Source organism: Cebus imitator, unplaced genomic scaffold, assembly GCF_001604975.1.
Source record: "Cebus imitator isolate Cc_AM_T3 unplaced genomic scaffold, Cebus_imitator-1.0 Scaffold169, whole genome shotgun sequence".
Taxonomy (NCBI): Eukaryota; Metazoa; Chordata; class Mammalia; order Primates; family Cebidae; genus Cebus; species Cebus imitator.
The window spans coordinates 207,875-220,484 of record NW_016107484.1 but is presented as its reverse complement, the minus strand read 5'-3'; the positions used below and the strand labels follow the sequence as shown (position 1 = coordinate 220,484).

The window sequence follows — 12,610 nt, the reverse complement described above, 5'->3', positions numbered from 1 at the left end:
CCTCCTGGGTTCAGGCAATTCTCCTGCCTCAACCTCCTGAGTAGCTGGGATTACAGGCATGCACCACCATGCCCAGCTAATTTTTTGTATTTTTAGTAGAGACGGGGTTTCACTATGTTGACCAGGATGGTCTCGATCTCTTGACCTCGTGATCCTCCCGCTTCGGCCTCCCAAAGTGCTGGGATTACAGGCTTGAGCCACCGCGCCTGGCTCTTACTTAATTTTACACAGCTGTGTATAAAATTAAATGTTAAAAAAAATTTTTTTTTAAGTTTTTAAAAAACTTTTAAGTTTACACAGCTGTATGTGTATGTACGTTTCTGCCTTTGTGAGCTACAGTGTCCTACTAAAACACAGGCAGTTTAGTAACATGATGTAAACGTACAGAACTGTTTGACGAGTAGCAGGAAAAGACATCCAGTAACAGGAAAGGACACGCAAACCCACGCTGGTCACCTTAGTAAAGCAGCGTTGCCAAACTATTTATTGCTCATGGGCCAAATCTGTCATGCCACCTGTTTTTTATGGCCTGCTAAGAATAGTTTTTACATTTTTCTTTTTGTCAAGATGGGTCTTCCTATGTCGTACAGGCTGGTCTTGAACTTATAGGCTCAAGTGATCATCCCATCTTGGCCTCCCAAAATGCTAAGATTGTAATCACACATGCAGGGGTGAGCCACCACACCTGGCCTTTCACATTTTTCAACGGTTAAAAACCCAAACCGTAATATTTTGTGACTTATAAATATTTTATGAAATTCAGCTTTCAGTGTCTGTAAATAAAGTTTTATTGAAACACTGCCACATGCATTCATTTACTCTTTCCTGTGGCTGCTAGGATGGCAGGGTTGAGTAGCCACATTGGAGGGCCTATCGCTTGCAAAGCCTGAAATATTTACTATCTGGCCCTTTACAAAGTCTGTTGACCCCTGCCTTACCGTCATAAATGCCCCAGATAATCTCCACCAGCTCTGATACATATTTGGGGAGGTGGGGAGGGGAAAATACAATAATATAGAAAAGTACAGGACTCTGCATCCCTCATTCAGAACTGACTGCTGCTAACAGTTTGCCATTTGCCTCACAGCCATTTATTAGTACTAAAAGGGATAAAACTTGACAACATGCCTTATGCTCCCTCTCCTGTTCTGTGCCTACTTTCTTCTTGTGGCAGACTGTCATGAACTTAATGTATATTCTTCCCTTTGACTTTAAAAAAACTTGTATGTAAGCATGTGTCCATGAACAGTATCTACTGTGTGGGACTGTAAGATACACATAAATTGTGCATCATGCTGTATTCTGCAACTTCCTCTTTTACTCAACATTATGTTTTTGGGATTTCCTTATGTTAGCACAGATCTAATGCACCACTTTTATTTTTTGTTATTATTGTTATTTTTTGAGATGGAGTTTGCTCCTGTTGCCCAGGCTGGAGTGCAATGGTGCGATCTTGCCTTACTGCAATCTCTGCCTCCTGGGTTCAAGTGATTCTCCTGCCTTAGCCTTGAACTCCCAATCTCAGGTGATCCACTTGCCTTGGCCTCCTAAAGTGCTGGGATTACAGGCGTGAGCCACTGCACCTGGTTGTTATTATATTATTATTTTTTAATTAAAAAATTTTTTTAAAAAATATTTTGAGATGGAGTTTCACTCTTGTTGCCCAGGCTGGAGTGCAATGATGAGATTTCAGCTCACCGCAACCTCTGCATCCTGGGTTTAAGCAATTCTCCTGCCACAGCCTCCTGAGTAGCTGGGATTACAGGCTGGTGCCACCATGGCCCGCTAATTTTTTGTATTTTTAGTAGAGATGGGGTTTCTCCATGTTGGTCAGGCTGGTTTTGAACTCCCGACCTCAGGTGATTGGCCTGCCTTGGCCTCCCAAAGTGTTGGGATTACAGGCATGAGCCACCACACCCAGCATAATGCACCCCTTTTAACTATTAGATGGTATTCCGTCAAACAACTGAAATGAGTTTCATTTATCCATTCCTTAGACGAACATATAGGAAGTTGTTCCCAGGTGTGTTTTTTTTGTTTTGTTTTGTTTTGTTTTGTTTTTTTTTTTGAGACAGTCTTGGTCTGTCGCCCAGGCTAGAGTGTAATGGTGCGATCTCTCCGCCTCTGGGTTAGCGATTCTCGTGCCTCAGCTTCTGGAGTAGCTGGGATTACAGGCAACCGCCACCACACTGGGCTAATTTTTTTTTTTTTTTTGAGACAGAGTCTCTTCAGGCACCAGGCTGGGGTGCAGTGGCACAATCTCGGCTCACTGCAACCTCTGCCTCCTGTGCTCAAGCAATTCTCCTGCCTCACCCTCCGGAGTAGCTGGGACTACAGGCGCGCGCCACCACACCCAGCTAATTTTTGTATTTTTAGTAGAGACGGGGTTTCACCATGTTGGCCAGGATGGTCTGGATCTCTTGACCTCGTGATCCACCCGCTCCGGCCTCCTAAAGTGCTGGGATTACAGGCGTGAGCCACCGGTACTGGCTAATTTTTGTATTTTTGATAGAGATGGGGCTTCACCATGCTGGCCAGGCTAGTCTTCAACTCCTGGCCTCAAGTGATCTGCCTTCCTAGGCCTCCCAAAGTGCTGGGGTTACAGGTGTGAGCCACTGCGCCCGGCCTCAGGCTTTTACCATTTACAACAAATGTATGTATGTTGAGTAACATCAGAAGAGGTGGATGACCAAGTGCGTTGGCTGTAATCCCAGTATTTTGGGAGGCAGAGGCAGGAGGATCCCCTGAGCCCAGGAATTCAAGATCAGCCTAGGCAACATAGGGAGAACGCTGTTCTCTACAAAAAATAGAAAAAATTAGCCGGGTGTGGTGGCATGTGCCTGTAGTCCCAGCTACTAAGGAGGCTGAGGCTAGAGGATCACCTGAGCCTGGGGAGGTCGAGGTGGCAGCGAGCCGTGATCCTGCCACTGCACTCCAGCCTGGGCAACACAGAGAGAGCCTGTCTCCAAAAAAAGGGATTGGGGTGAGGGTAGGGGTGGGGGTGAGGGTGGCGGTGGGAGTGGGGGTAGGAGTGGAAGTGATCTTTTCATTGGCTCACTGCATGTGAGTGACCCTACAGCCTAGAAATACCAGAGTGGCTCATTGAAACGGGCTGGAAATCCACCCAGTTGACCAAAGGGCTTTGAAACTTTTATTGATTTGGAGGCTGACTCTCCTCTGAACTCAATTCCCTTTTGGCCGTTTGGCAGGGTCAACGAGACATTCCCTGGGTCGTTCCACGCGGCAGGAATTCAGGGAGCTCTCTAGGTCTTCGTTTCCCCTCTCCCCCGCACAGTGCTGTTATCCAGCGGGGGGACCCAACGCACACTTAAGGCTCCAGCAAAGTAGGTGCCAAAAAGGGGAGAATGGGAAGAATATGCTGTATCTCACAAAAAGCATCCAAGTAGTCGACTGGAAAAGCCAGAACTTCAATGGTGCATCCAGGTGGGCTGGGGATGGGAGAGGAACGCTTTCCTCCAGCCCTTAGGGCCGGCCCTGAGCAAGTGGTCAGTCGGGGAGGTGGCTGCCGAAAGGGGCTCCCCCGAGTCGGTGGTGGCCCGAAAATTAGGCCGCATCCACCGCCCGGCGCCTAGCGCAGGGGCAGCAGCCGGGTCGCGAGGGGGTGCTCCGGGTGTTCCCGCTGGCTTGGGGAACTTTCCTAGGATCGGCCTGGCGGCGCCCTGCAATCCCCGCATTTGGCTAAACAAAGCGAGCGCTGCCGGAGCGGCCCGCCCGAGGGCGCCGCGGGAAGAACCTGGGCAGGTGCGCGCCGCTGGCGAGCGAGGACAAAGTTGCGGCGCCCCCTCCCGCACTCTGCGCCCCGCCAGGCTCTCCCCGCCGCCGCCTCCGATCCTCGCGGCCGGGCCTCCCTTCCCCCGCTCTTCGCCTCCTTCTTTCTTCTCCCTGCCCGCCGCCTCGCCACTACTTTAGTCTTCGCAGGCTCTCGCCACCCCACTCCTCCCCGTCACGGGGTCGAGCGGGCGAGGGCGCGCAGGGGGCGGTGCGCAGCGGGCGCGGGCGGTTCCGCGCTCGGGTTTCCCGCGGCCGTGGCCAATCCCCGCGCTGCCCGGGGCGGCGTCGCGCCCCAGCCGAGCCGGGCGGCTCCTCCCGCCCCCGCCCCCCGCGCGCCCGCCACCCGGGCAGAGGAGAGGAGCGCGCGGCCGCGCAGAGCAAGCTGAGCGGAGCGGAGCCGAGCCGAGCCGAGCCGGGGGCGCAGAGGGCGGGAGGCAGCGGCGGCGCGGAGCCCAGGTGAGCTGGCGGTAGTCGGGCCCAGGGCTGGGGACGCAGCCGCCGCGGCGCCGGGCGCCGGCTCCTTTTCCCTCTCAAGGCGGGGGACCGCCTTCTGCATGACACACAAAGCCCCGAAGCTGGCCTGGGGCTCCTAACGCCGAGGGACCCCACGTGCGCCACCCCACGCCCCGCCACGTGGAGGGACACGGTCCCCGACACCCCTTCCCCCGCGTCCTCAGGGCGCTCTGGGCCTCGGGATGGACTCCTCAGCTGGGCCGCGCCCTGTCCGGGTGGCAGGGGCGGTCCTGGAGTTTGGAACCGCTGCCACTGGGGGCCGGGGCCGTCAGGGTTCGTGGAGGCGGCCGAGGCCCATCCCCTCGCGTTTGACAGGTGGGGAAACCTGGAGCGCTCCCGGGAAGAGAGGACCAGCGGACTTCGGGCACCCCCACGCCGCAGCCTGCCTATCTCGGGGCAAACCCAGGCCCTAGTGGCTTGGACACCAGGAGGCAGGACCCTAGGCCAGCAGTTGCGGGGACCTAGGGGACCTTTGGCTGTCTTCCGTCTGCCCTTTAACCACCCCCACCGCACCTCCTTTCTCAGCCGGAGCCTCACAGACTTGGTCCTTCTGACCTAAATTCACCTCGGGGCTGCAGTATGCTGTGAATGCAGAGAGGTGTCCGCCTGACTCTCAGGGACGCTGGACCCAGCCCCTCTCAGCATTGGGGCTCGTTGCCTGGGGTGCCACCCCACCCAGCCTTGAGCTTTTCCTGGCTTTCCCCCAGCCCCTGCACTGCCAAGTTGAGGAAGTGGGGTGCTTCCACAGCTCTGCCAGCCTGCACCCCGGCCGCTCTCACTTGGTGCCCCTCCTATCTCCCTCAGAAGGTTGAGGGGGAGGGATGGAGCTTTGGGGAGGGCATCTCAGTGCCATCAGCAAGAGAGGGGTACCTGGCCTCCACATGGGACCTGCAGTGTCCATCTTCCTAAAGGCAACTTTTACCTTCCCCAGCCTGGTATTGGGAGTCCCCACGCAGGGGACAGAAACTTCAGGTGCCCTAGAGCTGTGCTGCCGTTAACCACTCCCCTCCCCTAGCTCTGCCTCCAGAGGAGAGAGAAGAGGATGGCTTTATGTCCCCATAAGCTCCTTTGTTCCTCGGAGGAGGCGGGGGCTGCAGTAAGGGGAGGGCTTTGGGGGAGTCAGCCGCCCTCTTCCCTAATCACCCCACAAAAACGTGCAGTTTCAGAATAAATAGTGTGCAGGACACGCAAATACAGCTTTAGGGTGAGCCCCAGATCCCCTTCCAGACTGCGGCTCGTATACCGTTCCTGTGGAGGAAGCAGGCATTGTGATGAGGACGCGAAACACATTTTTGTAATGAAGAGTAACACCCATAATTTGATGAGCCCCTAACTTGGATAATAATAACACTTACTTGTTTTTTATTTATTGAGAGTGAGTCTCGCTCTGTTGCCCAGGCTGGAGTGTAGCGGCATGATCTCGGCTCCCGGGTTCAAGCGATTCTCGTGCCTCAGCCTTCCCAGTAGCTGGGACTACAGGCACCCGCCACCACGCCTGGCTAATTTTTGTATTTTTAATAGAGACAGGGTTTCTCCACGTTGGCCAGGCTGGTTTTGAACTTCTGACCTCAAGCGATCCACTTACCTCAGCCTCCCAAAGTGCTGGGATTATAGGCATGAGCCACCTGCCAGCCCTAGACAATAGTAATAACAATGTTAACAACTAACATCTATTGAGTTCTTGCTGTGTGCCAGATTCTGTACTGTGTTACGTGCATTATCTCATTTAATGCCTACCAAATCCTACAAAGCAGGGAATTTTAGCCCTATTGTAGAGATTAGGAGATTGAGGTTTAGAGAAATCCTGCAGTGTTGCTAGGATTTAGCCCCATTTTATGGAAGGGCTCAGAGAAGTTGAGCAACTTGCCCAGGGTCACACAGCCAATGCAGGCATGTTAGGCCTTAGAACCTTTGTGCTTTGCCACCTGTTCTAGAGCAGAGGCCCTTGCAAGGCTGCCCTCAGCTACTTGAGGAGCCCAGGTGCTTGTTTGGTTTTCTCACTAAATCACTGTTTGCCGATGCAGCTCTATGCAGGGTCTGTAGTACCGCCCGTCCTGAGACTTGCCTAGTGGGCTGGCAAATATAGTCACTAATAACCACGCACTAGTTCTCATCTGGGGGTGGCCCCACCCTCCTGACAAGGATTTGGAAAAGTGTGTTTGGTTGTCAAAATGATGCTAAGTCCGTCACTGTGAATGCATAAACTCTTAAAAAAAAAAATGATGCTAAGCACTCTTGGCTTTTAGTGGGCAGGACCCAGGGATGCCTGCTAAAGTGTCCAGGGCCACGACGTAAAGCATCACCCTGCTCAAATGCCAGTAGCGCCACTGCTGAAGAAAAACATAAGAAATGAGTGCTGTTGCAATGGTAGGAGCAGAGGGCATTGAGGGTTCTGGAGAAATCTCAGGCTGGTGTGAATCTGGAGGCTCCCTGAAGGAGGTGTCATTTGTGCAGAGCCTTTAAGGATGGGCCAGAAATCAGAGATTGGGTGGGAGTAGGAGGGGAAGGGCATAGGGCGGAATGACCTAGCAGAGGGAACTTTGTACAGTAGAAGGGGGTTTCCTCTTTGAGAACCTCATCCTAGATGGAAGATGAGTGGCCAGACACCACTCTCAGGGGAAAGGACCGGGCCAAGTGGGGTAGGCCAAGCATGTTTTGAAGGCATTTTGGCCCCAATTTTTTTTTTTTTTTTTTTTTTTGAGATGGAGTTTCACTCTTGTTAACCAGGCTAGAGTGCAATGGCGCGATCTCGGCTCACTGCAACCTCCACCTCCTGAGTTCAAGCAATTCTTCTGCCTCAGCCTCCTGAGTAGCTGGGATTACAAGCATGCGCCACCATGCCCAGCTAATTTTTTGTATTTTTAGTAGAGACGGGGTTTCACTATTTGACCAGGATGGTCTCTATCTCTTGACCTCGTGATCCACCTGCCTCTGCCTCCCAAAGTGCTGGGATTATAGGCTGGCCCAAATTTTAACATGGGCCACAGAATCACCATTATTCTATCAACTCATTGTATGGAAGGGCTCAGAGAGGCTGAGTAATTTGCAGAGGGTCACCTGTGACCTTCCCTCCCCAGCATGCTTTCTTCTTGTTGTTATGGCAAACGTTTCATTTCCTGATCCTGGGGATTTGGGGCAAATGATATTTCAGATTTTCCTTTAAATCAGAGCATCTTATATTGCTTTTCGTTTGTTTTGTTTTTTTGAGATGGATTTTCGCTCTTGTGTCCCAAGCTGGAGTACAATGGCACGATCTTGGCTCACTGCAACCTCCACCTCCCAGGTTCAAGAGATTCTTCTGCCTCAGCCTCCAGAGCAGCTGGGGTTACAGGCGCATGCTACCACGCCTGGCTAATTTTTTTGTATTTTTAGTAGACACACGGTTTCACCATGTTGGCCAGGCTGGTCTCGAACTCCTGACCTCAGGTGATCCTCCTGCCTCAGCCTCAACCCAAAGAGGCTGAGGCAGGCAGATCACCTGAGGTCAGGAGTTCGAGACCAGCCTGGCCAACATGGTGAAACCTCATCTCTACTAAAAATAGAAAAATTAGCCAGGTGTGATGGGACATGCCTGTAATTCCAGCTACTTGGGAGATTGAGGCAGGAGAATCGCTTGAACTGGGGAGGCAGAGGTTGCAGTGAGCCAAGATCATGCCACTGAACTCCAGCCTGGGTGAGAGTGAGACTCTGCCTTAAAAAAAAAAAAAAAAAAAGGAGGAGGGGAAGCCAAGGAAGGCCTGAGAACTCCAGAAGAGAAGGTACATCAGGAAAGGATACAGACCCCAGAGGACCTTGAGCCTTGATTTTCTCATCTATGAAATGGAGCCTCCCACATCTACCTAGAGGGTGGCTATAGAGTTGATCTTCTATATGGAAGCCCCCAGTACACAACTCAGCTCAAGGTAATTGTTCCCAAAAGATCACATCCTCCCTTCCTCTCTGCACTCTGCCTCCCCTGTCTGAAACACGGGGGGAAAGGAGGGGCGTGGGGTGGGGGAGTTGGGTTCAGGAGCTGATCTTCGCTGGGCTTCCTCTCATGCCAGCTTTCCATTTCTGCTTTCTTGGCGGGTATTCCTGGAAAAGCTATCAGGACAGACTGGGCTGCCTCCACTCATGGCCACAGGGCCATGGCACTGTCTGTCTGGTTAGGTTTTCTCTACTTTGTGGATTTATTCACTTGGAAAAAAAGTCTCACAAAATATATACTAATAAAATCACATGGGGACCTGCATTTAACAAATCATGGCTGGGTGTAGTGGCTGACAACTGTAATCTCAACACCTTTGGATGCCAAGGCAGGAGGATCACTTGAGCCCAAGAGTTCAAGACTAGCCTAGACCTTGTCTCTACAAAAAAATTTAAAAATATGAGCCAGGCGTGGTGGTGCAGGCCTGTAGTCCCAGCTACTTGGGGGCTGAGGCAGGAGGATCTCTTGAGCCTGGGAGGTTGAGGCTGCAGTAAGCCATGATGGCACTACTGCATTTCAGCCTGGGCAACCCCATCTGAAAAACAAAACCAAAACAAACAAATAACCATCATAGCTGAAAAGAATGGAACTGAATAAAATCTAGACTGTCCCTGAAAAATCACACTTGTAATGAAATGACCATGACTTGATCCAGGAGACAATGGGTTTGTTTTATTTTGAGACGGAGTTTCGCTCTTGTTTCCCAGGCTGGAGTGCAGTCACACTGATCTTGGCTCACTGCAGCCTCCACCTCTGGGGTCCCAGCGATTCTCCTGCCTCAGCCCCTGGAGCAGCTGGGATTACAGGTGTGCGCTACCACGCCTGGCTAATTTTTGTAATTTTAGTAGAGACGGGGTTTCACCATGTTGGCTAGGGTGGTCTCGAACTCCTGACCTCAAGTGATCCACCCACCTGGGCCTCCCAAAGTGCTGGGATTACAGGCATGAGTCACGGTGCCTGGCTGTGGCTCCTTATCCTGGCAAATTATGCTCATTTTCTGATGGAGTGGAGTCCACCTTCCCTGGGAGGTTATGGGATGGAAAGCATTTCCGAATAGTTTTTCGGTCTGAAAAATAAGATTTGGCATTACTATTTGTTTTCTACCCTGATTGGACCCCTTCCTCAACAAAACCAAAATAATAACAACAAAAAAGCCATCTTTAAAATGGTGTGTATTCTGTTAGGTATTGGAGGGAAGACCCCTGGCTCCTGCTTTCCCTATCGGGGATGTTACTGATCAAAATGGGAAAGGGATGATTTTAGCTGCCCATGTTTTCAGTTTCTGTGTGTTTGTCATATTGCCACTGAATTTCTTTTTTCAATTATGAAACATTTTAAGCATAGGGAAAAGCCAAAGTTTTGTTTTGCTTTGTTTTTTTGAACTGGCTCGCTTTTTGGAAAGCTGGAAGGAGGCCCGGGAGGTGACGGAAACGGGGCAGAGCGGGGTGCCCTGGCTCTGTAGCCTCAACCCTTCACCCAGCCCACTCTTTTGGTTGGGCAGGGGCACTGGTGACAAGCTGTGCCCTGGGAACTGAGAAATACTGGGGTTTGGTTCCTGTCCCCCGAGAAGCTCCCAGGTGAGTGGCCTTTTGGAAAAGATGAACAATTCTGGCATCGTTTCCCTTTTGAAAAGGAACGAAAGAAAATGAGAAGATTCTGTTGTGCCCCCACCCCCACCCCACCCCACCCCACCCCATCCTGAAAGCTGCTGAGAAACTATTTTTATGTTGCCTCTTTTTATCCTGGTGGCTTCTGTAAATAGTTGAGAGACGGCAGTTGCCGAGATAAAAATGCTAATCCCAACCTGGAAAAGAGAGAGGGACAGTGGTCCTCAGAGGAGAGGTGGGTGGGAGTCAGCAGGGAGGCCACGGTGGTGCCCCTCTGCCCGTGCTTATGCATGAGGCAGGAACCCAGTGGGTGGGGAAGGAGGCCTGTGGGTGGTGCCTGAGAGAAGCGTCTGTTAGAGAAGTTTAAATGGGGAACTAGTGTTTTGCGGGGGCCAGGGTGCAGGGGGAGAGCACATTCCCTTTTCTGTTTTTGAAATGTGCTTTGGGGCATTGCCTTCAAGGCTTCTGGCAGAGAAATATTTCATTTAGGTTCATCCCAGACAGTGCTGCCCTCTGGGTCCAGGCGTGGGGACAGGTGGCCCCTCAGAGCTGTAGAGCTGGCTCCCTGCGCTCTTCTTGTCCCTCACCTGAGGAGGCTTGCAGCTAGATTTAGCATGATGTCCAAAAGGTGGGGAGGAGGGAGGGAGAAGGGTCGTGGGTGGCCCAGGCACTGATGCCTGTGTGTTTGGAGCTGTCCCTCTCCATCTGTGATTTGCCAAGAGCATGCCGGAGTTGAAGTCTTTTTCTTGTTCGTTACAAACTGAAATTCCAGGTGTTTTCCAGCCTCTTCCTTCTGTTCCATGAACGATTGGGAAGGGTGCAGTGGGGAGAGGAAGGAAGGTGGTTTCTACCCTTTATTTCTAAATGCCTCCCTCCCCTAAACACACACCCAGAGTTACCCCCACATTCATAACTTCCTCACACTCCAAGACTGGGGCTACCCGTGCGCATCTGGCTTTATTTTTATTAATTTTTTTTAACATTTTTTTTGAGACAGAGCCTTTCTCTATTGCTCATGCTAGAATGCAGTGGTGCAATCACCGCTCACTACAGCCTCAACCACCTGGCCTCACGGGATCCTGCCACCTCAGCCTCCCACGGAGCTGGGACCACAGGTGTGCAGCACCACATTGGGCTAATTTTTAAATTTTTTTTGTGGTGATGGGGTCTTGCTGTGTTGCCCAAGCTGGTCTCAAACTCCTGGCCTCAAGCAGTTGTCCTGCCTCCGCCTCCCAAAGCACTAGGATTACAGGCGTTAGCCACCACTGTGCCTGGCCCACACCGGGCTTTAGATGCCTGACTGCATGACTGGGGCCATTCTTTCAATGCTATTTTGTTATTGACTGAGTAATAGCTGCCTAAGAACTCTTAAGGCAAGTTGGCCCTGGCGAGCAGCAAGACAGCGGAGCTGCTTGCTCTGAGCATCCAGGATGGCAGGGATCACTGGGCTGCAGGGCAGGCCACCTGGACCTCTTCCTGGTGTCACTGCAAGCCTGCTGGGCTGCCTAGATGAGGTCATCTCAACCTCCCTGAGTGTCAGTTGCTGCATCTACAGCCTCTCTTGCGTTGATTGCAAAAGCCGTGTGAGTGTGCTCTTACGACACGTGGAAGCAAGGGTGGGAAATTATATGCATACACTGTTTTTAATTTTGTGAAATGTGATGCATATGGACAAGGGCTAGAAGGGAAGAGGAAAAGAGTGAAGTTAGCATGGTGGGATTAGAGATTTAAGAGATTTTGCTTTAAAATAAATTGAAATCGGCTAAGCGCAGTGGCTCACGCCTGTAATCCCAGCACTTTGGAAGGCTGACACAGGTGGATCTCTTGAGCCCAGGAGTTTGAGACCAGCCTGGGTAATAACATGGTGAAACCCCATCTCCACAGAAAAGACAAAAAATTAGCCAAGTGTGGTGGTGTGTGCCTGTAGTCCCAGCTACTCGGGAGGTAAAGTGGGAGGATCACCTGAGCCCAGGAGTTCGAGACTGCAGGGAGCTGTGATTGCACCACTGCACTCTAGCCTGGGCAATAGAGTGCAAAAAAAAGGAAGCCAATTGAGTGCCTGGAATTTGAATTCAAGAACTGCCCAAGTTCTTTCTTGGCAACAGCTTCTGTGTGGTGAGCATTCACACCTGTGCCCTCCTGGAGCACTCATTAGCTGGCTGATGATGGGCAAGTCGGGCAGGCTCCCCGTGCCTCAGTTTCCTCACTGGTGGAACAGGGATAATAACAGGACCTATTTAGCCAGGCATAATGGTGCCACCTGTAGTTGCAGGTGATTTAGGGGACTTGAATGCTAGAGCCCAGGAGATCAAGTCTGCAGTGAGCCAAGATTGTGCCCCTGTACTCCAGCCTGGGTGACAAGAGTGAGACCCTGTCTCAAAAAAAAAACAAACAAAACAGTACCTATAACTCATGAGGCGGTTATGACAATTAAATGAGATGACACAGGCTTAGAAGAGTGCCAGGCACTGAAGAAGGCTAGCCATTAGTATCACTGCATCTGAGCAATGCGATTCTTGTGTTGAAATGCCAGTTTCTTCTCTCCCTGTTCATCAGCCCTTCCCTGCCCCATCCTTGATGTTTTCAGATTAAAAGGAAGAAGAAAAGCAGTGTTGGGGCCGGGCACGGTGGCTCAAGCCTGTAATCCCAGCACTGTGGGAGGCCGAGGTGGGTGGATCATGAGGTCAAGAGATCGAGACCATCCTGGTCAACATGGTGAAACCCCGTCTCT

General features: G+C 51.6%; 1 protein-coding gene across 4 annotated transcripts in view; it reads left to right on the top strand.

The window, feature by feature from the left end:
• Positions 1-4,127: 4,127 nt before the first annotated feature.
• Positions 4,128-12,610, top strand: part of CAMKK2 (calcium/calmodulin dependent protein kinase kinase 2) — a 56,614-nt gene continuing 48,131 nt past the window's right edge. For all 4 annotated transcript variants that reach the window (XM_017544257.2, XM_017544255.2, XM_017544253.2 and 1 more), the window contains exon 1: positions 4,128-4,248. The gene's annotated coding sequence lies outside the window, so the exon portion shown is untranslated. The remainder of the gene's footprint in view (positions 4,249-12,610) is intronic.